Source organism: Marmota monax, unplaced genomic scaffold (genome assembly GCF_021218885.2).
Source record: "Marmota monax isolate L192 unplaced genomic scaffold, Marmota_monax_Labrador192_F-V1.1 WCK01_AAM20220418_F8-fsc00015, whole genome shotgun sequence".
NCBI lineage: Eukaryota > Metazoa > Chordata > Mammalia > Rodentia > Sciuridae > Marmota > Marmota monax.
The window spans coordinates 23,355,042-23,363,656 of record NW_026692194.1 but is presented as its reverse complement, the minus strand read 5'-3'; the positions used below and the strand labels follow the sequence as shown (position 1 = coordinate 23,363,656).

Genomic DNA, 8,615 nt, shown 5'->3' with positions numbered 1-8,615 from the left:
TTATTTTTTATTTTGAGGCAAGGTCTTGCCAAGTTGCTTAGGGCCTCGCTAAATTGCTATGGCTGGCTTTGAACTTGAGATCTTCCTGCCTCAACCTCCTGAGCTGCTGGGACTATAGGCATGCACCACAATGCCTACCTAGAACTAAATCTTAATAACCAGAATCAAACTGTCCTAGAAACTCAAGAAAATTGAAAATCATGAGTTGAACCAAGTTATAGTGAAGGGAGCCTTTAACTAATGAGAAAAGAGTATAGATTTCTTTAGTGTAGATGGGGGAACATAGAGGGAATGGAACTATTTCCTGTTTTTTCCTTACTGGGCTGAGACTCCTCAATCTACCAGTCACTCTTGAAGTCGCAGAACACAGTGTCATTGTCATGGTCAGCCCTAGACCAGGTCACAAACCATGAAGGTGAGACTGCAAAGGAAGAATCCAGAGCAGTAATGCTGGAGCTTGGAAGAATAAAAAGAAGCTTCCCCAAGGAGAAATGCTGGTGGGAGAGTGAGAGCTGGGCCAGGGACACAGGAATACCACGAGATGGTCAGCTGTGCAATTGTCGCTGTTCTAAAAAAGGGCCAAAGAGGTGTTGCAGTGGTCACAGCAGGCCACGTGCAGGCAGAGTTATAAAGGGACAGAAATCAAGAGCGGGCAGAGCAAGTGGAGGGTTATAAAGAGGAGAAAGTAAAAGAAAGGCAAAGATGCTGTGAGCAAGAGCCAGGCCTCTGCTTAGCCTCAGTGCTGAGTCTCTTCCTTGCCACATGCACCCCCCTTTTTTTTCAATATTTTTTTAGTTGTTGATGTAACTTTCCTTCCCCCCCCCGCCCCCGCCCCGGTATTGGGAATTGAACCCATGGCCTTGTGCATGGGAGGAAAGCACTCAGCCAACTGAGCTCTATCCCCAGCCCTCAGGGTATGAGGCTTAATCCTCTCCCCTGATAAAGTACCTCAAAGCTACCTCCAGTGCTAACTCGGGCCTCTCTGATCTTCCTCTCCTTCCTCCTTTGCTTCCAATTCTGCATTTCAAAGTTGCAAAGAGCCATCTTGCAGGGCAGGGCTCTCTTGGTGGGGGGCTAGGGCTGGGGGTAGGGACCAAAAGGAAGGAGTGGGCCAGCCAGAGTTCCCCTCAGAGAAAGAGAGCAGAGAGGTTCCGAGCAGTCTTGATTAGTGACTTTTAGTCCATCAAGCAATGAGTGTGCAGGTTCTTTGCAGCTCAGTGACTTTGACAAGGACACCACAGTCAGTTATTCGGCCTCTAGAACTCTAGGTTGTTACATTTCACTGTGTGCTGATTCCTGTCTCATGGGTAGCCTGGAGGGTTGATGTGTGGCCTGTGTGATGTGCAGGGTCCTCTTGAGCCCAGTGGCTCTGTGGACACACAGAAGTTTGGAAGTGCAGCTGCCATAGCCCAAGGGACACGGCTCTTTTTGCAGCCCTCAGGACAGGAGGGCTTTTGCTCAGCTCCCACATCCAGCTCCTCTGGGGTCAGAGTCCTTCTCTGTGCTACTCTGGGCTCTCTCTGGGTCCCTGCCGCTGTGTATTGGTGGCTGTGGCAGTCTTCTGTTCCTGCTGTGCCCTGTGTGTGCTCTTCAGCATGCCCCAGCGTGGCTGTGTGTTCCCTTAGGAGAGTCCAGGGGAGGAAGGCTGCCTGTCCATGTGCTTCCTTGGCCGGCCTGGTGAACCAGGGCCAGAGACAGTGTTGCTCACCAGGGCGTGGGCTGCTCTGAGCACACAGGGCTTGGATTCCCCTGGCCGCCTGGCCTGTAACGGGCAGGACTAGTGTCAACAGCTGGCTGCGGGACTGGGAGGCCGTCTAACCCACTTAGCAAATCTGCTGCTTAGAAACACAAACAAATAACGAGTGTGCTAATTACTAGTGATAACAAGGTTTACCGTTTTCAACACGTATCAGCCTACCCAGTCTGCATCTCCCCATAGCCTGTGAGATAGGACAAGTGTTCTTCCTGCCCGAATCTGTGGAGGAGGTAAGCGAGAGCCAGAGGGGTTAGGACACTCGTCCACAGTCACACAGCTATGTTCAGTTTCAAACTCAGGGCTGCGTCATCTCCTGCTGGGTTGGGTGGTATTTGCACACCATCTTGTCCACTCACTCCAGGGGGGCCCTTGACCAGTGAGAAAGCAGTTGGGAGTATGCCATGTCCCTCCAGTGATGGAAAGGTGAGGGGTGAGCACCCCAGGGTGAGCCTTGCTGTGGGCTGCCCTCAGGTCTTAGAAGGTTCCTCTGGTTGGGCCTTGACAGGCTCCAAGGTCCTGGGAGGCATTCTGCTGGTGACCTGGGGACAGGGACGGGGGCAAAGACCTCAGAGTAAGATGGTCCTGTGATTCCAAGCCCAGGCACTTACAAACTCACTCCAGGTGAGACCCCTTCTGTGCCAGAGGCGTGATTCCTTCAGCTGGGGTCGAGAGAGGGCTGTGGCATAATAATCCCCGTTTCTATACTTGCTCTGAGTCAGTGCTTCATAAGTGTTCTTTCATCTTGTGGCCACCCAGGAAGAGGCTGTGTGGGGTGGGGGGAGGCAGCAAGAGGGAGGCCGAGGCTGAAGGGGGAATAACTTCTAGAGTCATTCCCAGCCAGAGACTCCTTGCAGCTGTGCGAAGACCTTTGCCGTTTGGGGAGTGGTTTATATAGGGGACCCAGGATGGCTCTCAGCCCATTTTACAGTTGAGGACACACAGGCCTAGAGGAGTAAAGAATGCTAATGAGTTCCAACCCGTGCCCAGCCTGCTCAGGCACCCTTACAGGGACCCTAGGCGGTAGGAGCTGTTATACCCATTTATCCCAGTTCCTGGATGGTGGAGAGAGGATGGACATGTGGACTACAAAGTGTCATGGGTGATCAGCGCTCTTATTTCCGTGATCCAGGAGGGCGGGTGGAGAAGTGGGGGTGAAAGGGTTAACTTAATTTTGGCTGTCATTCCTTTTTGGCATCTGCGAGTAAACTTAATAGGATCTCGGCTTTCCTGTTGCCTCACCAGCGAAACAGAAACCAGACCACGAGGGGGTCTGGAGATGGTTAACTGGCGATGCCTCTTGGTGGGCAGGCAGCAGGGCCTCCTCGGAGACAGCACCAGGAAATGACTTTTGCTGGAAACTGCCACTCTGGGTTCTCCTGGCACCAGGGTGAGGGCAGGGCCGGGGAACTGGGGTCTCCTGACAGTCTGGCTCCAGGCAGAGGGGAAGATGGCGGGTGCAGGGTCCGTGGACTGGTGCCAGGATCCTGGCTCTCCCTCCTTTTCACCTTTGAGGCTTAGCCTGCCGGGGATCTTGCCTCTCAGGGTTCAGTGTAATAAAGTGCTAAGCCCGGGACAGAGCGGGCCCAGCTCGATGCCTGCTAACTCTACCCAACTTCTGGTTTTTCTTTCTCCTCCTCCCCTACTCCTCATTTTGATCTCAGCTTGAATGTCACTGCCTCCAGGAAGCCCTCTGCTACTGGACTGGTGATGCTCCTTGGGGCTCAGTTATAGGCCCCATGGTGCCCCCTTGCTCCCCTGCCCTCACCCCCTCATACTTCTTTCTCTGGTCTCTCCTAGGGTGGGAGTTGAGTGTGGCTCTTTCACCTTGACCTTGGCAGAGGGTCCTGCCCCATTCACAACCTTATAAGGGAAGGGGACTGGGTGTGTGTCGGGGGGCAGGTCATCAGGTCACCAGGTGCCCTCTGGGAGCCCTGAGCCGGGGGATTTAGGCAATCCCCAGGTTGGGACTCTCCTGCCAGGACCACTTTTCTCTCTGCGGTGGTTTTCATTATTTTACATTCCCAGACTATTTTGGAAGCTGGCTGCCATGGGAACCGAGTCTCTGGAAAGCCCCAGCCTCTTTCTTTCCCCTCCTGCCCCACCCCTTTCCATCTCCATTCCCTCTTAATTGGTTTTTAGTTCCCTGGCTTTCAGGCCAGTCTGTTTATTTTGATTGCAACTCAACAGAACAAACCTTTAATGAACCAGCTTGTGGAGAGAGCCATTAGCAGCCGCCTGCCTCGGGGAGTGGGGGAGGCATCGGCCTGGGCTGCAGCCCCCCGGGGGGAGGTTTTGGCCAGGCTTCGGTGGCAGCCAGCTCTTGGGCCCAGTCTTCCTTCAGGCACAGTCTAGAAAGCTTGGCCTCCCCAAGCTGTCTGCAGCCTCAGCTGGGATGACCTCCCAGCCTTTGAAAAGACGAGGTGGCTTCACAGAGCTCCCCGGTCTCCCAGGGCCCAAGAGGGGCACACCAGCTCTACCCCACTGTGCAGACATGGGGGTGAGGCTCACTGGAACCCAGAGACCCGAGTCTCAGCCAGCAAACTGTCCCTTGGTAAACCGGGACCAGAGCCCTTGTCCTTCCCCTTGAGGAAGGCACCGATGGTTTCCCAGGAGTGTCACTTGTCCTCTGGCCAAAGCCACAGTGACAGTCCAGGCCAGGCTCCACCAGAAAGGTCCTGGCTTTCTGGAGCAGGATCTTCTGTTTTGCCCCTTCTCTAACACAGAGCCAGCTGGACCCCCACTATTTATAGGGCTTCTTCGTGGACTGAGTGGAATCACATGTTCCCGGAGCCTTGCAGACAGGAACCTGCGGATCCCAGGGTGCTGTTGTGAGTGCAGAGCTCAGAACCATCCGGGCAGCTTCCTTGCCTTCAGCCAGCCCAGGCTCCGGGCTGACCTGAATGGACGTGGCTGGTTTGCCCTTCCGTACTGACCTTGTTTGCCAGAGCTGTTGACCTCAGAAGTGGAGGCCCTGGAGCAGAGAGCTGCCTTAGGGTTCAAGACAGCGGCTTTCAAGCTTCTGTAGCCAGGGCCTGAGGAACATGGGTGGGCCGGCCTCTCCCCATCTCTACCTTTGGTCTGGGGGGCTCGGCTTTCATGGCTCCCTAGCGTGGGGAGGTTTTTATTCAGAACAGAAACCTCCGTCTCTGACCCAGTCCCTCCCTCGGCCCTCACCTGCGATCACCCAGGTGGGCTGAGCTTCCTTTCCTCTAGGTGACTGGGTGAAGGAGGAGGCTCTTCTGGCCAGTGGAGGTCAGAGGAAGTCGCTCGGGGTCTCGGGGAAGTTTTCTTGTTCCTAATGGGAACAAAAGATAAAAGATGAGTTTTCTTCTTCTTTGTCTATAGGTGACCTGGTACCATGGTAGCCATCCTGTGTCCCTGAAGGAAGCCAGGATGAGGACAAAGCCATCCCTGGAGGTCTGCAGAGTGCCAGGTGACACTGGAGAGCAGTAAACCATCCCATCCCTAGGGTGGGCCTGTCTTTGAACTTCTGGACTCTCCATGCGATACATTTCCGTATTATTTAAACTGGTTTAAAGTATTATGCTAACTTTGTTTCTTATATTATTATTATTATTATTTTAGCTGTGTATTTTTGTCTGCCTGCTTTTATTTTTATAGCCACACCAGGTTGTGGGCTCAAAGATAGAAGACACAGACATTCAGAGTTGCCATGTATATCAATTAGGAATTACTTTTGGCTGCTTAAACCCTAAACAACTAAGTGAATACTTTTCTCACTTAATGGGGAGCCTGGAGAAGGCGATCCAGCTGAGCTCAGCTGTTGAAGGGAGTCATTAAGAATCAAGGTTCTTGCTATTTCCCTGTTCTTGCCATCCTTGATTTAATTTTCTTCACATGGTCATCAATGGCTGCATCACTTCCAGCCATCACATCTGAGTTCCATGCTGGGGATGAAGGATGTAGAAAAGGAAGTTTGTGCCATCTGAATCTGTGTTTTTTGTCAAGAAAACAATACCTCTCCAGAATCCTTACCCTAAAATTCTTTATATCTGTCATTGGCCAGAAATGCATGACATGGACATCTTAGCTAAATTTATGGGACTTTGGCTACCCCAAACAAACTTGGGATTTTGTTAAAAAGGAGAGAGGGTGGGAAATAGATACTGGGAGGGAAAGGGGGATCTTTTGCGGTGGGCTTGGCCAGCCCAGCTCAGCAGGGCAACTGAGACAGGAATGAGCCCAGAGGGTGTGACCTGGCTCTGAATGCTCTGGGGCCACGTGGGCCTCTATTTGCTGCCTTCCCTCAATCACCCCCAGCCCCACAGATGCCAAAGCGGTCTCTCCACAGCACCTGCTCTGTCACATGTCACATTACTCCCCTGTCAGAAATCTCCCTTTGTTCATAGGATGTGGTCAAAATGCCCTGGCCCCATATTTCAGGTCCTTCCAGGACAGGTGACAAACCACCTCTCTGGCCTGATTTGTCCTCTGTATTCTGCCCCTTTTGGGTGGTGCCCTTGACTTGTTCTCATGTAGCATCTCCCATCCTCTCTACCTGGTGGACCCCACCACCTTTAGGGTCACCTCATCCCCGAAGCTGACTCTCCTGCTCTGGACCTTCCCTGGGGTTCCCTCGGCGTGATGACTTGTGCTACTTAAATCGAGCATTTGTTGAGTATCAGCCACCTCAGCATTCACACACACACCCACGTGTTTACACGCCCATGTCTTGCACGTCAAAGATGCTCTGTAAGTCTTCACTTCTTCTTTCCAAACCTCCCATCTCTGGCAACCTCCAGCCAGGGCCCTTGGAAGATCGATGGATTTCAAAACACTGACTTGGGAATATTCTTGCAGTGATTTAAAAAGTCCAATGTTAATATTGAACTGCTGTGACAATTGATGGTCATTTCTGCCAAGATGGGCATCCTGTCTTGCCCACCATGATGTCCCCAGCACACAGTGAGGTACCTGGGACTCTTAGGCACTAATAAAACAAAAACAAGCAGGAAAAAAAAACAAAAAACTCAACAACACCCACTTGTTGCAAACGTCCTAAGGAAGCTCTCCTGAACAGCTCCCCGTGGACACCACACGCCTGAATCCTTATCCTCCCCTGCAGCCTGGAGGCAGCTTCTCCTCTCTCAGTCCTCGTGGGGGCGTTGAGAAGCCCAATCCCTCAAGCCCGTTTAGAGAGACCAGCCAAGGAGTCTCCTAACTGAGGTTGCAGTTCCAGGCTTGGCACAGCAGTGTCACCAGGAACACCAGTGCCCTCGTGTTCTTGCCCAGGGGCGGCTGGGAGGCCACCGTGCTTCCCACTGCACTCTCCAGGATGGATGCTGAGCCACAGTGGGAAGTGAAGGGTGGGAAGGAATGGTATTGGGTAAGGAGCCAACAGCATGCACCTTCCTTTTGTTTGAAGATAAGGGACAGGGGCTTGGCAAGATTAAGTGACTTGCCAACATCCCACAGTAGGTTAGGAGCAGAGCTGGGGTCTGTCTGTCTCTGAAACTGTCATCTTCATGATGCAAGATAGGTGTAGGTCGCAGAGCAAGTGTGTGTGTGTGTGTGTCTGGATGAGGGAATTCAGACTCTGGGGACCTCCATCCTAGGGTCTGATGATTGTGGCTCTGCAGACACAGCCCCTCTGGATTTGGAACTCCTTCTCCTTGAAAATGGACTTTATTAGGAAGGGATGGGATGGGATGGGATGGAAAAGAAGGACTATGTGACTTAATATTTTAAAATTTTAATTTTCAGAATAGGCACAAATGATAAGAATACAGCTCAATTAATTTTCCTAAAGGGGACACTCTTGTGTCTAGAACCCAGTAAGAGAAACAGCACATTACCAGAACCCCAGCAACTCTCTTCTTGACTATTTGTAGTCCTTATATCCCCCTTGCCAGGGCTGACCATCATCCTGAGCAAAACAATTTGGGCTGTTTGGGTACTTTGTATAGATGGAACTATATACTATGTATTCACGTGTGTGAATTCTTTGTTCAAAATTATACTGGTGAGGATTATCCACGTCATCATGTAAGCTGGGGTTCTTATTGTTATGCTGCATAGTATTCTACTTTACGACTATACTTCAATTTATCTATTTTACTTTGATGGGTATTTTGAAAAACTAGTTTTTAGCTATGACGTATGGTGCAGCTATAAGCATTTTGAACATGTACAAAGTCCTGTTGAATGTATATTGGGAGTGGAATCTATGGGCAACAGGAAGGTGTTTATTTAGTTTTAGTGGGTAGGGGCAAACATTTTCAAAGGAGTAGTATTAATTTCCACTCCCATCAAGTTGCTCTGTCTTCTTGCCAACACTTGGTATTATCAGTGTTTTTAACTCTTTTGTTGAGTAGGTATATAATGGTATCTCATTATGGCTTAATTTTCATTTGTGTTTCCTAATTGACTAATAAAACTGAGCACCCTTTCATGTATTTATTGATCATTGCTATAGTTTTATCTTTTAAATTGAACTACCCTGACAGAGAAATGGGCAGAGGCCTTCTGAGAAGGTGTGTAGTTTCTGAGCTTGGGAAGGTTTGGGAGGCACAGAACAGCTGCTTCATGGCTATGCAGAAGAGGAGTGAGTACCTGGGGGCCAGCACTGCGGTGATGACTAGTCCCACCAGCAGGGAGGCAGGGGGATTCCCCGGGCACAGTGTGGGGAAAGAGCTGTCCTTGGTTCTAGCACTTATTAGTTGCCACATTTGGGACAAGTACCTTAATTTTCACCTCTGTCAAATGGAAAGAGTGATGCCAACTCTACAGGATTCTTGTGCGATTTAAATGAGATGAGATGTGAACATTGTTGTGGCATAGGACACAGAAATGGGTCATCTGCAGCAGCAGGCCCAATAAATGATAGCTGCTATTACTA

At 50.8% G+C, this 8,615-nt stretch overlaps 1 long non-coding RNA gene across 2 annotated transcripts; it reads left to right on the top strand.

The window, feature by feature from the left end:
• The first annotated feature begins 1,879 nt into the window (after nt 1–1,879).
• On the top strand, nt 1,880–8,172 carry LOC124080095 (uncharacterized). Of its 2 annotated transcripts, none has more exons than XR_006847587.2 (2): nt 1,880–1,986; nt 5,102–8,172. It is a non-coding gene; the product is annotated as an uncharacterized LOC124080095 (long non-coding RNA). The 2 variants fall into 2 exon arrangements; XR_009225190.1 differs by lacking the exon at nt 1,880–1,986 and adding an exon at nt 2,958–3,143.
• Nucleotides 8,173–8,615: the final 443 nt, after the last annotated feature.